The sequence below is a fragment of the Cucurbita maxima genome, unplaced genomic scaffold (assembly GCF_002738345.1).
Source record: "Cucurbita maxima cultivar Rimu unplaced genomic scaffold, Cmax_1.0 Cma_Scf00042, whole genome shotgun sequence".
Classification (NCBI taxonomy): domain Eukaryota; kingdom Viridiplantae; phylum Streptophyta; class Magnoliopsida; order Cucurbitales; family Cucurbitaceae; genus Cucurbita; species Cucurbita maxima.
This window is the reverse complement of record NW_019272058.1, coordinates 682702-703414: the sequence shown is the minus strand read 5'-3', so window position 1 is coordinate 703414 and position 20713 is coordinate 682702. Positions and strand designations below refer to the sequence as shown.

General features: G+C 36.2%; 1 pseudogene; it reads right to left on the bottom strand.

Annotated features, from left to right (window-relative positions):
* LOC111469949 overlaps positions 1–20713 on the bottom strand; it is a 42383-nt pseudogene that overhangs the window by 9098 nt on the left and 12572 nt on the right.

Below are 20713 nucleotides of genomic sequence, written 5' to 3'. Positions count from 1 at the left end.
TCTCCTTTTCTATCACACGTAGAATTGTCATTCTTTTGTATTTTGAAACCCCTTACCTTATTAGTCATCAGACAGGTTTTTGGTATAATATATCGAGATAATTATTATGAAAAAGCTATTCCATTAGTGTGACTTAGAGACCCTTTCTTTGTGGTATCAGTCATGCTATTTGAATAGCCTGAAGTCATCATAGCCTCTCCACGGGTTCCGAAGATTCCTTTGGCATCAACGTGCTCAAATGAAAGAGATCAGACCCTTTCCTGAACCAGAACTGGGCACAAAACACCGAGGTAGAAAGTTGAAAGCGAGCTCTTTTCGCATATACGCAATCTCGAAGCCCAATTAGCTCAAGGACTGTCTCCTCGACCCTGGCGAGTATGAGTGCTTGGTAAGAGAGAATGTCGAATGAGAAAGACATTTGATTACCGCAACATTCGCAACTACCAAAGTGCACTAAACCTAGTAGAGATCTTCGACCTAACGATAATGGAACTTCAAGCCCATTTAATAAATCAGCTTTGTACCTTATTGTTGACCGAACCGGATGCACAGACCCTTTCCTGAACCAGAACTGGGCACAAAACACCGAGGTAGAAAGTTGAAAGCGAGCTCTTTTCGCATATACGCAATCTCGAAGCCCAATTAGCTCAAGGACTGTCTCCTCGACCCTGGCGAGTATGAGTGCTTGGTAAGAGAGAATGTCGAATGAGAAAGACATTTGATTACCGCAACATTCGCAACTACCAAAGTGCACTCAACCTAGTAGAGATCTTCGACCTAACGATAATGGAACTTCAAGCCCATTTAATAAATCAGCTTTGTATCTTATTGTTGACCGAATCGGATGCACGCCAGGCCCAAATTCTTTCTCAATCACTCGGATACGAAAGGAAGATCAGATCTTACAAAATTCTTTTCATTTAATCTCTAATTCAAAACTAAATAATTGTAACCAAATTAATATTACTTAATAAAATAAGAGAAAGATTTAACATACTACTACTGACCTCTTCAAATGACATATCTCCTCGGCCGAACTAAATCTGCTTAAACCTTTTGTTATTTTTTTTCTATTTGCTTTTGTAGGAACGAAAGAAATTCTGGGTAAATCTTTACAATTAATAAATTCCTAATTTGTTGGCATATTTATTTGTATGGGATGAGTGGTGAGAGATTGAAGGAAGATGAGGGATCCATTACCAAATGTTGTTTTTTTTTTTAAATATACTTTTATTAGTTATTTATTTATTTTATTATTATTATTATTTTTTTATTACTATTTTATTTTATTTTTCCCGGTTGTTACAGAGCAGCCTTTCTTTCCCTGCCTGGTATTCTTTCCCGCTTATCATGCAACTAGCCAACTAGCCAAAGAGAGAGGGAGAGGGATCATGTCAATCAATTTGTATGTGCATTTTGTCCGTCCTGTACTTGCCTGCTTAGCTTTCTTGGCCAACATCTCCGGTTTCCCCCAAACCAAGAGGTCCTGCTTATCCATACCCAACAGTCACACTTTCAGCCGAAAGACTGATTTTTTTCATAAACTCGGTTCATAGATTAAGAAAGAATGAAGCTGCTTATAGGGATGGTTACGCGATACGTCTTTTCATACTTGCCTTTTCTTTAACCCTACCATCAACCTGGCCATTCTCGCTTGTTCTTTAAGGGGTCTCCCCACTGTAGATTACTCGGATTGGTTCTCGCGTCCCTATGCCAAAAAGGATGGGTGAGTTTGGTTTGAGTGTTCATCGACTGGGTGGATCCATATGCTCCGGGGGGAGGGGGGGCGGTGAGACGAGGTGTAGCGCAGTTTGGTCAGGGCATCTATTTTGGGTATTTTGTTTGTGAACAAACAACAACTGGTCACGTTTCTCCTATAGTACATTTTGGGACATTTTAGTCCTGATGGGTGTAGATATGATTTTGAGGACTAATCATACACCCCGTATTGGCACAACAATAATAGTAAAGGCCTATCTAAGATGAAAGCAAGTAAGCAGGGTTTGGAATGAGCATGCTACCATGAACCACAAATCGTTTACAAGAACAACTGAGACATCTAACATGCAGCCACAGGCAACACGCCTTGGCCAATCATGACCGCGACATTTGCCCTTACACAATTTGTCAATATCTCTATCATCCGACTCTTCATAAACTCAACGTTGTAGGATGAGGCTGACTTTAGATCTCGCGACGCGCTTCTAGCTAATCTCAGTATTGAGGAGTCTTTTCCAACCTACTAGGAGCTGTTGAAAATCACTTCTCGGTTTGTTAACTCTTCAAGACTTCTCTGTTGGTGTCTTTCCTACTTTCTTTGCTTGAACCTTTTTCTTCTTTGCATGACGTCATATCACCTGCTTCTACTTGATGTTTTCTTGGTCGAAATAATAACGTTTCAAGTTACTGACGTGGACAATAGGGTTAGTCTGTATCCATAGGAGCAATTGGATTCTATATGATGTCTTCCTAATCTTGTGGATAACTTCGACAAGTCCATAGAATTTTCCCACCAGTCTTTGGTTCTTGTTGATTTGAACTCAAAGTTGATCTGACCTTAACTTATCATAACTCTTTATTTTCTTTGAAAATATCGTGGTCGATCCTTCTCTTCATCCATCTGGATGGTATTTTTACGTGAACATGTGTTGCTTTAGTGGTTTGTTTTTGTCTCCCTTCTTCAGTAGAGGTGTTGGCTTGGTGTCTTTGCCAAGCATTTGAGTGATCTGACAAGAGCCTTTGCAGGTCAAATAAACCCGACTGTGAACATGCCAATTTGCTATTTGTAGAATTCAACTAGCTCAGGCCGAGCCGCATGACATCTGTTTGTGGCAGGCGACATAAAACTAATCTTGTGATTTATCTCTCTTGGTGTGGTTAAACCCAATATATAACCTTCTTGTTTTGGGTTGTGGTGATCATGTAGTGGCAATAAATTTTTTGTTGAGGTTGGCACACTTGCTCCCCCTTTTCAAATACAATAATGGCAGCAATCGTTGGGTTAGACTCATTTACTACTAGGCATTTTGCTAGGGGCATGTAAATGACTTTGTGTTCTAGCAGGATGTCAATTCCTGACTATTTGGGCTCTATAATGTCGGATACGAAGCCTGACTATTTATAGTAAAAATATGATAGATATATTTACTAAATAATTATAAATAGTAGGCGGTTACATATAATGAAGCTATATATAATAAACTAAAATCATATGTATACCCATTAGTCAATTAGTCGGTGCTACCTAAATGTACATTTCTCATTCTCTATATCCTCTCTTTGCATACCTGAAGTCATTAATACAAAACCATTAGTCAATATTTCTTCTTACACTTTCTCTATCATGTTCTTTGTGTTCATTTAGATCAAGTGTGTTCATTGTTGTGTGATCCTAATAACTAGTATCAGATGTTCTTTGTGTTCATTTAGATCAAGTGTGTGCATTGTTGTGTGATCCTAATGACTGGTATCAGAGCGAGGAGAAATTCACCATGATTTGTGAAGATGGAAAGTTCAAAGACTAGAATTGAAAAGTTTGATGGATTCAATATCAGTTTCTAGAAGATGCAGATTGAAGATTATCTGTACGAGAAAGATATTCAGGAACCCCTTTTGGGGGTGAAGCCGGATACCATGACCCCGGAGGAGTGGAAGCTCAAGAATTGTCACGCCGTAGGGTTAATCTGGTTGACGCTATCCAGAAACATGACGTTCAACATCATCAAAGAGAAGACGACATCGGGCTTATTGAAGGTGTTGTCAAATATGTACGAAAATACGTCGGCTATAAACAAGGTGTATTTGATGAATAGGTTGCTCAATCTACAAATGTCGATTTGTTGCAGATCATATAAATTAGTTCAACATGATTGTAAGTCAATTGAGTTAGGTGGAAATTATATTAAAAAATGAAATTAAAGCATTGATTTTGATGTCATCTTTACTCGAGTCGTGGTATATTGTTGTTGCTGCAATCAACAGTTCACGAGAATCTAATAAACTGAAGTTTAATGAAATTCGAGATGTCAGTGAAAGCCCAAACGGGAAATTGGAGATTCATCAACCAATGCTCTTAGTATTGATCGAAGGGGAAGAAGTAAATCAAAGAGCCCAAACAAACATGGGCGATCAAAATCATGAAATTGGAAAAAATCTCCAAACAAACCAAACGTAAAGTGTTGAAATTGTGGAGAAAAATAACACTTTCGAACAGAATGTACAAAATTGAAGAAAAGAAAAATCACAAATTTGAAGATAACGATAATTCTATATATTCAGCAGAAGATACTGAGAATGCTTAAATTCTTAGCGTGAATAGCCCAATTGAATTTTGGATTTTAGATTCAGTTGCATCGTTTCATTCGTCTCTAAGTAAGGAATTGTTTCAAAATTTCAAATAAGGAAATGTTGGAAAGGTGTATATTACCGACAACAAAACGTTGGACATTGAAAGGAAGAGAGATGTCTACATACAAACTCTAGCAGGAAATGAGTGAGTGGACATTATAAGATATGAGATATTTTCCTTATCTCAATTGGTTAGTTGGATAGCACAGGTTATGCAGCCATGTTTGGAAAGAGTTTGGGGAAGATTGTGAAGGGAGTCATGGTGGTAGCATGACCTAAAATCTAGAACCTTATCCACCAATGTAGAGTGTATAAACATGGTTGCTGTTGCTAAGAGTGCTTCCAATCCAAGTAACAACAACAACAACAACGTTTATACACCCTACAGTAATGTCAATAGACTTGCACATATGAGCATTAAAGAAATGAAGTTGATGGGTGCAAATGGAGTTTTAGAAGGCCTAAAATCTATTGATATGGGTGTTTGCCTAAAATCTATTGATATGGGTGTTTGTGAGAGCTACGTTATGTTAAAATATAAACGAGTTAGCTTCAAAAAAGCTGCCAGAGAACCAAAGAAAGTGCGATTGGAAATGATTCATACAGATGTTTGGGGACCATCTCCAGTTTCTTCATTTCTAGTACCAAAATTTAATGGATTAGATGTTTTCCTAAAGCTAGTCAGATATCTCATGACCACTCTTTTCCTCATCGCCATATCTAGACACTATAACGTAGATTCAGTATTGTCTTTTATAGTTAACGTTCACTCTTTAATGTCCAAGGACATTTTATAACTACCAAGAAAATCAAAACATACAATAAATTCATACAAGTTTTACAACATATCATATACTACAAAATAGGGTTAGACTGCTTACTTGATCGCGGAGAAACGTGTCATTGAGCTGAGTCATAGAGATATACGACTCTTTATCCTAAGAAAAAATCTATATAATTTAAAATTCTGCTACTCTGATACCAATCTGTCACAACCCAAATTTCAAGGGTTCAAAACTCAAATAGAAACTTAAATTGAAAGTGAAAACAAATAAAAATAAAAGTAAATTAATATAAAATAATAAAATGTTGTAAAATTAAAATGAGATTGAGAAAACAGCACCACATTAAATATAAAATAAAATAAAATTATAAGGGTGTTGTTCAAATTTATCAAAAACAAAAACAAAAACAANAACAAAAACAAAAAAAAAAAAAAAAAAAAAAAAAAAAAAAAAAAAAAAAAAAAAAAAAAAAAAATACAAAAAAATACAAAAAAACTCAAACACAAAGACAGACTAACGCTACATAACAACCCCATCTGTGAATGCACAACCTTTGAAGGCTCCCTCATCTCAACTGTTAGTTCTATTACGAACCCATCCAAAATAATCACACCTGTGACCGCATCTCCTGACTTTAGACTGCTGGTCTAAACATGGTTTCGTTACCAAACCTTTAGAGTTTAATTTATCTTTACAAAAATATTTTTCTCTTCATTTATAATTTATCTTAAAAAGAAATAATTAGATACAAATTTGGTTTAGAATTCAAAACTTTCAAATCTTAATGTTCCTTAACCAAATTCAAATCCAGATTCTTGAACTCCTAGTACCTTAAATAAAGTTGTTCTCCTCTGATAAAACAGGAATTTCTCTTAAGATCATTAAATTCTTATAGACTCCAGGCTCAGTATCATTAATACAATTATGCTTTATCTTGAACACGCCAAACATGAAACTAAAGTGCATTCAATTTAACTCCATTTTATTTTCATCTTCAATGATGTGTAGGGTATATTCGTGATTTACCTTAACGTTCTTATGACATGACAGTTCATATTAGTTAAGCTTTTTTGCAAAATCACAAGTTAAAAGACAACAACGATGTTATTATGCAAAGAAACAAGTTTACGACTCATAAAAACAACTACCTAAATTATGTCCTAAAAATTTGAAAACATAAGTTGTAGTTGATAATTACACAAAAATTTCCGTAAATTCATAAATTCCTGTCCAATTAGTCAATCTTAAAGATTGTAACTAGCATAATTGATGCTCCACCTGAAGTAATTTAAAGTTCCCCTTACTTAACTAAAGTTTATCTCATCTTTAATGAAGCATGAATTGCACTGAAGTTCATGAAATGCTTATAGACTCCAACTCTGAGTATTATTAATGCAATTATGTTTCATATGAGTTTGTCATAAATGAAACTAAGGTGCATTCAATACAACTTTATTTTCTTGTCATACGAGGAAAAATAGAAAAATTAAATCAAGCAAACTGATGAACTAAACTAAATCAATCCAACCCAAATTGATTAGTTTATTTCTTTTGTTGGGTGGTTGGTTTATTTGATAACCCTTGAATAAGAGAAAAATATATTTGAGTAGAAACTAAAAATATTGGGTGTTTAAGAAAATGCATTTGGTTTAGCTGTATGATTCTTACTTCGGGTGCAAGAGGTTTTGAGTTCAATTCTTGAAATGCCCCTATGTCTAAATCTTTCCTTATCAAAGGAATTTAAATTCGACATCAACCTAACTTCATATTCGACATTTTATACATACCATCATGCTCTTAATACTCAGTCTTTCTTAACATCTCATCCCATGGCTTTATTCTCAAGACACATCATTTTATACTTACCATCATGCTCTTAATACTCAGTCTTTCTTAACATCCCATCCCAAGGCTTTATTCTCAAGACACATCATTTTATACTTACCATCATGCTTTTAATACTCATAGTCTTTCTTAACATCCCATCCCAAGGCTTTATTCTCAAGACACATCATTTTATACTTACCATCATGCTCTTAATACTCATAGTCTTTCTTAACATCCCATCCCAAGGCTTTATTCTCAAGACACATCATTTTATACTTACCATCATGCTCTTAATACTCATAGTCTTTCTTAACATCCCATCCCAAGGCTTTATTCTCCAAGACACATTCTACATCCGAGGACTTCACGCGTTTCCTGCAATATGACAAAATACGACCTTAATACCTAGACCTAAGACTTCATACATACGTTTCAAGTGGTATAAGAAGGGCGTTTGGTCTAGTGGTATGATTCTCGCTTTGGGTGTGAGAGGTCTCGAGTTTGATTTTCAAAATGCCCCTTCAAGAAATTGTAGTATGAAAGACATTTACAAAGTAAATAAATACATTAAAATAACTCAAATTAAATACATACATTCCCATGAAATTGTGAAAATGCTCAACGCTTCATACATAAGTTTCAAGTGACATATGTAAACTATGTTAATAATATTTTATTTCTATTACATCTTTCCTTATTTATGAAATAATGAGCGGAGTTATTTTTCATTTTCACAATTACTGATGACGGGAGGTTTAGGATTTTTTAATGTAAGAATCGTGAGGATGTAGCTCAGATGGTAGAGCGCTCGCTTCCGATGTGGAAAGTACGGGGATTGATACCTTGCATCTCCAAATGAATCGATCATTAAACTTATGAAATAATGAGCAGAGATATTTTTTCATTATCACGAAATATATTATTCCATGAGTGTAGATATTTTTTCATTTTCATAATTATTGATGACGGGAGGTTTAGGGTTTTCTGATGTAAGAATCGTGGGGATGTAGCTCAGATAGTAGAGTGCTCACTTCTGATGTGGAAAGTACGGGGTTGATACCTTGCATCTCCAAATGAATCAATCAATAAATATATTATTTCTTTTCAATTTTTCTTATGTACGACATAATGAACAGGGATAGTTTTTCATGTCACTATTATCGATGACGAGACGTTTAAGATTTTGTGACATAAGAATCGTGGGGATGTAGCTCAAATGGTAGACCGCTTGCTTTGCATGCGAGAGGTACGGGGATAGATACCACGCATCTCCAAAATAAAACTATCTATTATTAAATATATTATTGAAAATTATTTCTTTTCAATTTTTCCTTATTCATGCCATGTTGAGTAGCGATATTTCTTCATTTTCACTATTATTGATGATGGAAAATTTAGGGTCTTGTGATGTAAGAATTGTGGGGATGTAGCTTCGCTTAGAATACGAGAGGTACGGGGATCGATACCTCACATCTCCAAAAGAAACTATTTATTATTAATATTTTATTTCTATTAAATATTTCCTTATTTATGACATAATATGTAGAGATACTTTTTCATTTTCACAATTATTGATGAAGAGACGTTTAGGGTTTTCTGATGTAAGAATCGTAGGGATGTATTTAAAATGGTAGAGCGGACATTTCCCATGTGAAAAGTACGGGGATGAATACCTTTCATCTCCAATTGAATCGATTACTAACTATATTATTTCTTTTCAATTTTTCTTATTTAAGACATAATGAGCCGGGATAGTTTTTCATTTTCACTATTACTGATGACAAGATGTTTAGGACTTTGTGACGTACAAATTATGGGGATATAGCTTAGATGGTAGAAAGCTCGCTTTGCATGCGAGAGGTATGAGAGATCGATACCCTGCAACTAGCTTATGATGGGAAATTTAAGGTTTTATAATGCAAGAATTGTGGGGATGTAGCTTAGATGGTAGAGCTCATTTAGCATGCGAGAGGTAAGGGGATATCCCGCATCTCCAAAAGAAACAATTTGTTCTTAATATTTTATTTCTATTTAACCTTTCCTTATTTATTAATTGAAAGCGTTGCAAGGTATAGTAGTTCGACTAAATCTCTAAGTGGGACCCCTTGTTCGGTCAACTCTATTCCATGTAGGGGATATACTACAATCGAAAATGTTGGTAGAATGACCTTGGATCCACACCAACTTGGTTGTGGCATCCTCATATTGTATCATTATCAAGTTTCCCATGAACAAATGATGTTTCTACCTTGATAGCACCCCCATCAACCCAAGCTTCATTCGACGTTCAGACCCTTCTCCTCGATCTTGTATTCATCCACGACCATTCTTGGTATTCTTTCTTTGGTGGATATCCCACATGAAATTCGCAATGAGGGTTCCTCCTCAAGACCACGTTGTTTAGAAAAAGGTGGGCTTGTGGCTCAACTTCTTCGATTAGGCTACCACCCGGGGCTTGGTTTAGCTGAGGATGGTATTTCCTACCCGATGAGTCTCCCTCTTTGGTCTAGGCTTTGACCCCAAAGTCCACTTTGAATTGAGAACGTCCCACTATTCATAGACTGAACATAGGTTCCACTGTGGAAAACCCCTCGCTACACAAGTCGCGTCCTCGCATTTGTTCAGTCGGGTCGCCAAAGGGTGATTCAGGCTGACAAGCACAATTGATCGGAACTAGAGTCTCGAATTTAGCAATTCCATGGCTGCATATTCAGTCGAGCACATGTGACTGAGTCGCCCGTACCTGAGCTTGAGAAAAATTCTTTATACTGACCATGTCTGCTTCAACTTCACCCGTCACTCGTATCGTGTAGTGTAGCAAGACTACAAGTCAAGTCTTAGCAAGGAAGATTTTAGGCCCCAACGACAAAGGAGCGGGCATTTTCGGGGACTAGCCCGCTTCCCATTACTCGACGAGGAAAATTCCTCGCACATAATTAAGAGAGCCATTGAAAGGTGACTGAAAAAACAGAAACGGCGACTACCGAGCTAATGATAGAGGCAAGAACACTTTTTGGCCAAGTCCCATTAATTTATCACAACAATATCGTGGAAATGCTACTAAATCTTTCCGATGTGAGAGAAGGAGGGAAGGCGAGCTACAATTAACAGAACAGCCAGCGGAAAAAGGCTAGCTAGTACAAGACAAGGTGCTGCTCGCTTTCTCTCACCCACAAGTGGCTTATTTATGTAGTGGTCGGCATTCATTCCTACGTGCTCCTCCTTGCTCACCGACTTCAGAATCGAATAGTGCCCTTTAGATGTTGTCGTGATGCTTTGATTACGAAGGTTGGCGGGGCCTAGGTTTATGGATGGATTCAGTCAACGAAAGTCCAACTCAATCAATATCAACAAGATGTCGTGATCGGTTAGGCTTGGTTTATTTTTTCAGAATAGAGAGTAGGTTTCGTGGGTTCATTGATTAGTAAACCTCCGATGCTGGTAAGGTCGGAACCGTGGTCGTCTGTCTCTAGTTTGCCGGCCGATAAGATCTTTGAGATTGACCAGCTAGCTAGGTTGATTTGGCTATTCCTTTCTATTGAAAAGGAGTCAGCTGTCTGCGTGAGTCACCTTCTTCTAGGCTTCCCTGGACGACACGACATTCTCCTTCAAATATAGGCCAGCCGTACTTGTGATGGTTCCCAAGGATCCAATATGACCACTTAAGTCTACGTTGCCACGATATTGTTCTACGAAGGCGGGCGGGTAGAAGTTCGGCCCAGTTTTTTTTGGTGTCGTAGGGGAGGGATTGACCTTTCTAACACATATTCAGTCGTACCGGCATGGCCTCACTGAATGATTTTCGATCGGAGCATCCAGCAGCGCAACCCGGTTCTACTTAACTAAGCCCCACGTTCGTCCAAGGAGGGAGTTTGCTTTACCCAACTCTTTTTTTGCTAACAAGGCAGAACCCCCCGACCCAAGATTCATTAGTTTCGAATGAAGAATGAAGAGTGCCCTGCCCCTGCAAGCATCTACTCCTATCAAAATGAAAAGCGTGATTTTACTAAACAGGCAAGAAAATTCCTTTCTATTAGTTAAGGGATTTACGCTTTACTAATAACAAACATAGAAGGTAAGGCCGGCTTTTGAGCTGTAGCTTTACAACGAGAGAGCTTAGATAGGGCCTTTTCTTTCTTTCTTCTTATTAGTTAGATAGGTTGGTTGTTTAAGCGCATTTTTCCCTTGATTATTATTATTAGTCAGGTTTTCAAAAGGCGTAGACAACTTTCTGAAAAACCATTTTATTTATGGGTAAGGGGAAGGAGGTGCTAACGCCACTCTAATACGCCCTTATTAGATAGAGTCTGATCGTGGCTTTCGCGCTACTCAATCCCTTGGTTCGAGAGGTTTTTTTTGGCTTCCCACAAATCGCGAATATTTGAATGTTGGTAAAGACCCACCCTTGTTTCAGTTAGAATGAATCCCCGGACCTCGGGACATTGGCTTCCACCAACAGTGGATTATAAGGATCGCATCCCACGCATATTCTACATTATAGCCTACAACGGATTCAGCTTCTGCTTCTGGGAGATTAAACGGAGCTCGATTAGTTTCTACTAGATGAGAAATAAAGAACATACCCAATACAGGGAACAAGGGAATACCAGACCATATCTGCTTTTGCGCCATGACAATCTCACTCGAATTACGGGGACCTACACTAATTAGTACAGTATACCGAGGTCCCCGGTCAGAACCACACGTGCAAGTTTCCCTGCATGTGGCTCGTCCGTGCTTTTCGAGGCGCTGCCTGTGACTCAGCATGGGAGAAGGGGGCGGAACTTCACACTTTCCTGTTCAGAGCATTGTCCGAGTGAATAGGCAGGGCATACTACGCAAAGCTTGATTTCCAAGGTTGGGCTGGTTCCTTTTATAGCCTGCCAACAATTTGATTTAGATGTTGGGAGAAGCCCCAGGAAAGTCTAGATTGGCTTCCAGCTCCATCTCGGTTGGCATCTTGCTCTCGGGGGGTGGAGTCCTAGAGCGAACTACTCATTGTTTTGTTGCCCCAAGGGCTTTTGGTGAGGAGCATTGTTTTGAGGGAGGGAAAGTGTGGTTGACAAGCCACTTCGAAGAGGCGACTGGACTGGAGTGCTTTCATCAAATGATGCATGTGGGCTGAGCCATTCCCACCCTAAGTGGTGGCCCGATTCGGCCTGGTCAGGAAGAGATTCACATAGAGACTAGTTACGAGAATTACTTTCTATGTTAGCGGGAGGGGGCGGGCTTTCCTATGGTAGTCCCGCTGAGGCCTCTAACCGTCTGTCCCGTCTCATCTTTCTTTGGCTATACTTGTATGTAGCGAGCCATGTTAGCTTCACATGAGAGTCTTTAGAAAAAGGCTAAAAAGGCACTCATCACTCGGCCCCTTTCCTATTCTACTTTGCCGCCTATTAAGAGAATAGGTCCCGTTGAAGCAGCCCGCCTTTATTCATCATTCATCTCTACCAGCTGCCACGCACGACCCAATCCAATAGGAAAGATTTTAGCGCCCCTCTTCTCGTCTCATAGCTTCGCCCCACTCTCTCCCTATCGGTCGAGCTACTTACTCCTTACTCCCTCTCTAGATAAGAAGCGGAACGCACCATCACCTACAACTCTTTCTTTCCTCTGGCGAGGACTTCCACGAAATGAAAACGGGTAGCATCGTCGTTGATGGTGTTAATATAACACATGCATAAGCAATTTGGATCTTAGGCACTTTTAGAACATCAATTATAGTAAATAACTAGCATGTTCATAAGTATTAAAACTTAATGAGTTTGAATACTAACCTTTTGTAGTTCAAATTTCTTTTTTCTCACGAACCGGTTTCGAACCATCACTAGTGTCTTCTCCACTATCCTCCGACCTTAGAATGGAATCCAGTGAGTGACTAAACTTGGGAGGGATTTTGTATATATGAAGAGAGTTTTTGTGAGAGGTTTTTCTCAAGGTTTTTCACCAAGAAGAAGACCTTTCATGTATTATGATCCCTCTATTTATAGAGTCATGTTTGCATGTTTATGTAAATTTGAGATCACCAAATTTGGACCCTCAAAATTCCACTAAAATGTTTGGGATTATGTGGCAAGCATGCATGCATGAATTAACCAAATTTTGACACTCAAAATTCCACTCAAATTTGTGGGATTTATTTGGCAAACATGCAAGTTTCGTTAAACAAAATTTTTACACCTCAAAATTCCACTAACATGGATTTTTCCATTAAATGAAGTTAACATTTTGACTTTCTTCATTTTGATTCAACAATCAATTTGAATTATTAATTTCAAATTAAAGTAATATTGAATGATTAATTAAACTATTTAATTAATATTTAATATTAATTCAAATGTCAATCCCAATTAATTCCGACATATATTTGATTAAGATATTTAAATCTTATTTAAATATCTCAGATTCTCTCTTTTTATTTAATTCGTAAATAAAACAAAAATGTGGTTAAATATATCGTATATATGTAGTGCATTCTCCCTAATTTGAATTTGAACACTTCGAACTCACTCGTCACACTGTTCTATAGTTTAGTCCGATATGAGCTAGCAGAGGGACCTAATGGACCTATAGATCATGAGCTCTAACCATCCAAGATTAACCGGTTAAACTCATTAACCTTGTTAACCAACATTCGTTAACTACTAGGACATTCCACTATAGCCTAGTAGTTGCACTCCCCTCACTATAGATATATTTCTGTCCATTTGATATAACCATGATTAGTAAGTCGACCCTTCACAGGTTATTCGTAAATAGAGTTAGGTTAATTTATTGTTTTACCCCTGAAGTTACTTCTTGTTTCTTATGTCTCATTGATCCTCTAATGAACAATTGGTTGTGGTCCAACCAGTAAACCGAATTCCTCTCTGGCCAATGAGAGGGTGGGGCCCCTTGTTCAAGCCTTAGAGTCCAGTACTTAAGGGAACTACCTCTCTTCTATCTCTAAAAGTGGGTAGGAGTGAATTTCATCTTGCACCCCACGTCCCCAGCTATTTACCCAGTCTTACCCCTGAAATGGAAGGCCTATTAAGTCGGCGAACTTGAGGCACTCTCACCCATTCAAATCTAAGGATAATTCTGAATAAACAAGAGTTCATGGTTAGCTCAGGGTTAAGATCGAGTTACCTAGGTCTGAAAGAAAATCAGTCTCAACAGTAAACGACCTTATGAAGTGAGAGTGATTTTCTTCATCGTCCGATCTTATGCAATACTAATTTCATAGGACGCTCCCACTCACATGTCTCTACATGTACAATTTTACTAATCACATTGTTTATATCATATACAAAAGTGGGCCGCATCCATAGTGTCCCCAGAATAAGGTACTCAGCCTTATCCTTATACTATAGATCATTTTGACTATATACTTGAACTTGATCAACTCTTATGTCTCTACATATAGTTCAAGTAATCATACTATATCCAGAGTGTTCTTAGTTTATTGGATTTAGATTAATGATCGTAAAGTTCACTTTATTCAATAACAATTTTTACGGAATAAAACAACAATAATAATTTTATTGAAAATAGAATATGTTTTTATTTACAAACTATGAGTTTTAGGACATAAAATCCAACAACACTAGCCCCCTTCATTACCTTATATAACCTCTCGAGATAAGGAGATCTACTGATGAGTTTCATAGCATTTGAAGGTCATCTAGGTCATAAACCGAAGGTAAATTACCTTAGGGGAATTATGATCATTTTACACCATTTCTTGGTTTACCTACTTATCCTTATCCAATGATCATCAAATTTCATATCTAACCTCAACATGCTATAATATGCTCAGTATTAAAATTTGATAGGCAGCGGAGCTCATATAGTGGGTTATTTTAACGTTACTTAAATCTCGAGCTATTTGATCGGTTCAGGGTCTTAACTCACGGTTCTTTGGGTTTTTCTTTTATATATATTTAATTCATACTTGGTTTAAGGTTCATATGAAAATCCAAGAGATTTCTACCAATATTTCTAAACAAAGAGTCCAAAGGGGCTACTTGCCTCGTCGTCGACGTTTGGGACTTCTTATTGTGTCTAGTTTATTAAACCATAATATTTTTCATGAGAATCAGTTTGGAATGGGGTTAAAATTGAGAAAACCCGAGAAAATATCAAATTTTGAGTTGACTAGGACAATTCAGTTGAACTGGTCGTATCATTGTTTTCTTCCACTAAACAGGAAGAAGATGCGCATTTTTCGCATCGCCGCCATCTGAAACTCGGCCTGTACAGCCACATTTACAGCGTTCTTCTCCCCGATTTCTTCGTGAAACTTAAAGATGGATGTTACAAGAAAAGGCTAGGGATTTATTTGATACCCTCTCGTGGATCGTAGCCTAAGATATTCGCTTCCAAAGTCATCCAAAATCTGATTTATCGCTGGAGATAAAACAAAGGATTTCTTATTGGGTAGCCGATATTAGGGGTTTCAAGGCCCTATTTCATCATTGAACCTCTTCCATATCCTATCTTCAGGCTAAAGGAATTGGTTTGGAGGAACGTCTTTGAGTGTAGGATCTTAATTTCCATAAATCGTTCTCGGTATGCAACTCACTCGAAACGCCAAATTTTCGATCTCGTGGGTAGCTTGTTCTACGACGTTTCAGCTCTCGATTCCTTCATCAAGTTTACTCGTTCTTCCTCTGAAGCTAGAGGAATGCTTAATTTGAAGGAACAAAGATCGTAGTTAGGAATTCGACTCTTATCCCCAATTTAATTTCGAAACCTATTTCCTTCAATTCAGCACGCTCTAAAGGTTATTTTTTTTTCGTGGTCTTCTATGGAAGCATTCCTTGGAGGTGCAAAAACTGATTGGAATCATTCTTGCTCGACGAGTCATCATATATCCTTGGATTGTATTTTCAAGTTTTTCTTGAAGTTCTTCAATGGCAGATTGAATTAGGGGAATGGATTCTGGGCACTTTCAGCCCTCTATTCCTTCATAGAACTTGTGGGTAACCTTGTTGAGAAGCGGTAGGAATAAATTTAAAGAGAAATGGTGGAGGATTGCTCCCGAATTTTGAAGAAATCTAAGAGTAGAAGACCCACAATTTAAACGCTTATTGCCTTCGATTAGGGGATCGACCTTTCTCGATTCTTATTCCATATCGTTGCTCCTACTTCAGACTTTACAGGAGGAGCTTAAACCGACATTGAGAGCTCTGGAATCTTCATTATTTAGAGATCGAACTTTCTAGATAATTTTTCAGAGATATCGACTCCGATCGTAGCCTTACCGACCTTGGCTTTGAATACTAGTCGTTGGATGTGATGATCCATGCATGTTCGTTCTAGATCATATCAAATTTTGGAGGCGATCCAACAGTTGAGATTTGAGTTCGAAGGATTTTGCTCAGATGGTCACGGTAGATGCTCTGATTCTAATTAGAGTGGCATTTATGTAATTATCCATTCTTCCAGGGGTATTTTGGTAATTTGCCTCTTTCCGAATACTTTATTATTATTTTTCTCGAAAAATTGTGGATTTTTCTACAAATTCCTCATTGATTTTTTATCATTTTCTCCTAATTTTGAATCTTTAGAGCCCTTCTAGATAAGAAATTACAAATCCGAAAAGATTTTTTATAATTGATAAAATGACTTTTTTGCCCTTTTCATTTACTTTTTCCTTTCCCATCCTTTTCAAAAAGGTCTTTTAACTCCTTGAAATCACTCCTAGTAAGTAGCCTACTAGTAGGTTCTTAATTGCGACCTTAAGCTATGATATTAGCTCTTGTTATGTTTTCAGGATCTTATACTAATCCTGAAAACCATTCCCCTAAAATAACCTTCAATTTTCTCCAATGAACACAATTTTCTCCTCATCTATCCTTTCTTAAACACTTTTGAAAGTTAAGGAGTATATTTTAAAAAAAAATACTCATATTTTTTTTAGATAAAGGGTAAAGTTCAATGGTATTTTTATTAATTTAGCTTATAATTTTTTAAAATAAATACAAACTTTTGTTGATCAAGTTAATATTAATTTTATTAAAATACATAACACCATATCAAACTTAATTTATTTGGAATAAAATTAAAACTAAAAAATCAATTTATTTTAAACTAAAAAATTAATTTATTTTCAAACTAAAGAGTATACTTGGTTTGACTAAAACATCCCTTATTCCAACTATAAAGAATTTAATTCCAAATTCTCTTCTAATAGACAAACCATTTATTAACCTCTGTTGTAAGATTTCACTTCATCAATTTAAGTAGTGTTCAACTATAAATATCGAATTTTAAAGTATTCCTCAGGAAAGTAAATCTATTGAAATTATCTATCAAAGGTGTTCCATAATGAGTTGTGGAGAACTGTTTCCTTCAATTCTAATTTCAATTAAGGATGTCAATGACAAAAAAGTGCAAGAGGGTAGAAGGTTTGTAGTGGAAGAAAATAACAAGAGTCATGGACATCGTTTCGTTTACAAGCTGTATCATGTGTCTTATTCATGGTTACTTAAATCTCATTGAATTGGTGCACCTTTCACATCAGAGACATTTGTGCCTTAAACCGAGCTTATTGCAATAGCGAACTTATTAAAAACTTTTTGCTTGCTGCAACATTTGCTTAACATAATTGGACCAAAGGACGGTATGGACGACCATAGCTCACTGTATTGGTCCACAATCATGAAATGTGACGTTGGATCTTTGTGCAAACCATTTTCATTAACTATAACATGGCAAGAAATTTTTTATGTTTTGACTGGGCATGCCATATTCTGTTGTTCTTATATATCTTTAGTTATCGGTGATTAAAGCAAAGAAGTATAGACATGGTTTCCAACCAACCCTTCCTTTATAGTTAGTTCGACGAATGAGTTTTTGTTATCATTTTATCGTTAACCCTTTTGCTCGATTTTGTGTTATGATATCATACAGGGATTGAGAAGCGACCTTACTTAAACAAAATTATATACCGTTTGATAATTATTGTTGATAACAAAGATAAATTGAATTATAAGCATTTTAAGTTCAAAAGTAACAAATTAATTGTACAATTCATATTCTGTATATAGCGATAACAAAGGGAGAGATAGAAAAGATACTCATAATATCATTATGACTATGCCATATTTCATTAATAAAAGAAAGTAATACACCCATAAACACACCCACATATATTTCGAGAGAGAGAGAGAGAGAGTGCTTATTATAAGTAGAGATAGCATTCTAGTAGTTGTATTGCTACTTGGGGACAAGGAACTCGAGAATTTCTTTAAAAGATGGGAGCTTATAAGTAGGTGGCGATGGATATATCACATGCACAAAAAGAAAGTCCTGCACCTTTGTAATAAAAGACCAAGGAATATCATCGTTATTTATAACTTCTATCACAATAATATAAATTCTGCGAGGACGACGTTCTTCTAGTCATACCAACTAGACCGTTCACCACACGCTTGTAGATGAAACGATGTCCACTATTCTTGTTATTCTTTTCAACTACGAACCTTCCTGCATTTTGCATTACTAGGATATTGACATCTTTAATTGTTACTAAAGCATCTAAAGGCAACCCTTCCATACGGCTCATTCTAACACCTTTGGTAAATAGTTCCAAGAGACATTGTTAGGCCAATTTTGTTCATGAATACTTAAGAATTTGATATTTATAGTTGTAGTTGAACGCTACTTAAATTGATGAAGTGAAATCTTACAATAGAGTCTAATAAAGTGTTTGTCTATTATAATAGGTTGGAATTAAATTCTTTATAGTTCGAGATAATAGTTGTATTCTTTAAGTCATTGAGACTGGTGTTACTAGTACTTGTTAGTATATTTGAGTATAAATATTAAAATGATTGGTTATTAAATATTGTCTGAATTAAAGCGTTTTTAATTCAAATGATCTTCATAACCTAATTCATAAAACATAAATAAAATAATTAGGAAGCATTTATGTGCTAGATCAAAATAAGATGCATAAAAAGAACTTGGGGTAATTACTTTATTCATCTACCTTTAATCTTAAAAGTAGCTTAAAATATTGCAATGTTGTGATTCAATTGCCTATTATGAAATTAGGCCGGAACTAAAAAAATAATATTTTTAAAAGATTGAAAAAATTCATAATCCAACCAAAATATGTATTCAAAGATGAAGAATTCACAACAACAATCACAAACAATATTAATTAGCATCTTGTCTTTTGTTTTGTCACATTTTCAAATATGAACAAACCTCAATTTCGAGTCGGTGAGTATTATGGATCATAGTCGACAGTACTTTGCAAGTAGCTTTGAGCATTCACAAAAGGTCAAAAGTTGGATTTCTTTAGAATGGTAACCAAATAATTGATGATTATTGTTGAATTTCAAAAAAATACACCACAAATTTCATTTATAGATATAAATGAAACCATTAATATAAAACCCTCATTATATAATTGCATCTTCACTAACAAACCCACCTCATAGTGATCATCTTCACTAAGGCGGCAAATTAAGAAGTCTTCCTGGATTACTCAAAATTGAACTTTTAAGACAAATGAAGCTATATTTGAGCTAAGAAAAATAAAGTTATATGTGTCTGGGATACCACGGAGACACCAATGCAAGCAATCACTACCACCTAAAGTTTCTTTGATATTGTAGTTGGATCTACGAGACTCATCCCTCGGATGTGAAAGAGTAGTTATATCCAACATTCTTACTTGTGTGCCTCTTACGGCACTCTCCACAAATGGATCGCTTGACACAACTTATATTGCCGATAATCATCACTTACATCTAAAACCAGAGTATAGCGGTCGACTATCGTCAAGGACCCATTCACCATTTCCATTCCTACCGACAGAAAAGTTTTATTACATTCATTTCTTTCTCCTTTCTAACTTCTTCATTTTCACATTTAACTTTTTCTTATTTAAAAAAAAAAAAAAAAAAATTAAACCTGAAAAGGGAGAAAAAAGGAAGAAGAAAAAAGAAAACCCTTAATTTTGAAAGCTTATCAAATACTCTTTGACCGATGTAAAGAAAGCTTGAGAATAATTTATTCTCACGTCCCTCTTTGACACTTGTTGGATATATATCCGTCCTTCACATGTCGTATCATAATCATATCATATCGTAAACACTTTGTGGTTATATCTTCCCTAACTTATCATAGCCTTAACGTCCTTAGACATATCAGAGTTGTGTCGTTACCTAAATGTACCTTAGTCATAACGTTACAGGAACGTATCCTAACGCTATCATTCTATATCCCTTTCTACCCATAATCTAATCGTATTGTTTTATGAATCCATCGTGACCATATCATTTTTATCAATCTGTCATACCCATATCACTTCGATACGTAACCAAACAATAACGTTTCATGAACATGTCTTACTCCTATCGTTACATTATGTTTAGTGCATCCTTCTCGTATCCTATCTCAAATATACCATTGAATACATGGTACCGTAAGTATTATCATAAAATTCGCATATTATAACATATCATAAGCATATCGATTCACAAACATTTCACACATATCAATATATATGACACTTGCAGAACCACGGGCACAGTCAACATCAAATATAACCATACAGATGGTAATACCACCTATCTGATTAGCTTAGGCTGGTGTCCCCAATTTATCCTTAAGAAAGTTCAATTTGTCCTTTGTATTAAAGTCAACCTATATGAACCATGACATCAATTTTTATCATTTATCTGAATTTTATGATGTTCTAGTGTTAGATTTCATAGGAATATTGCATGAGTAAAGTCTTGAAATGTCTATATAAC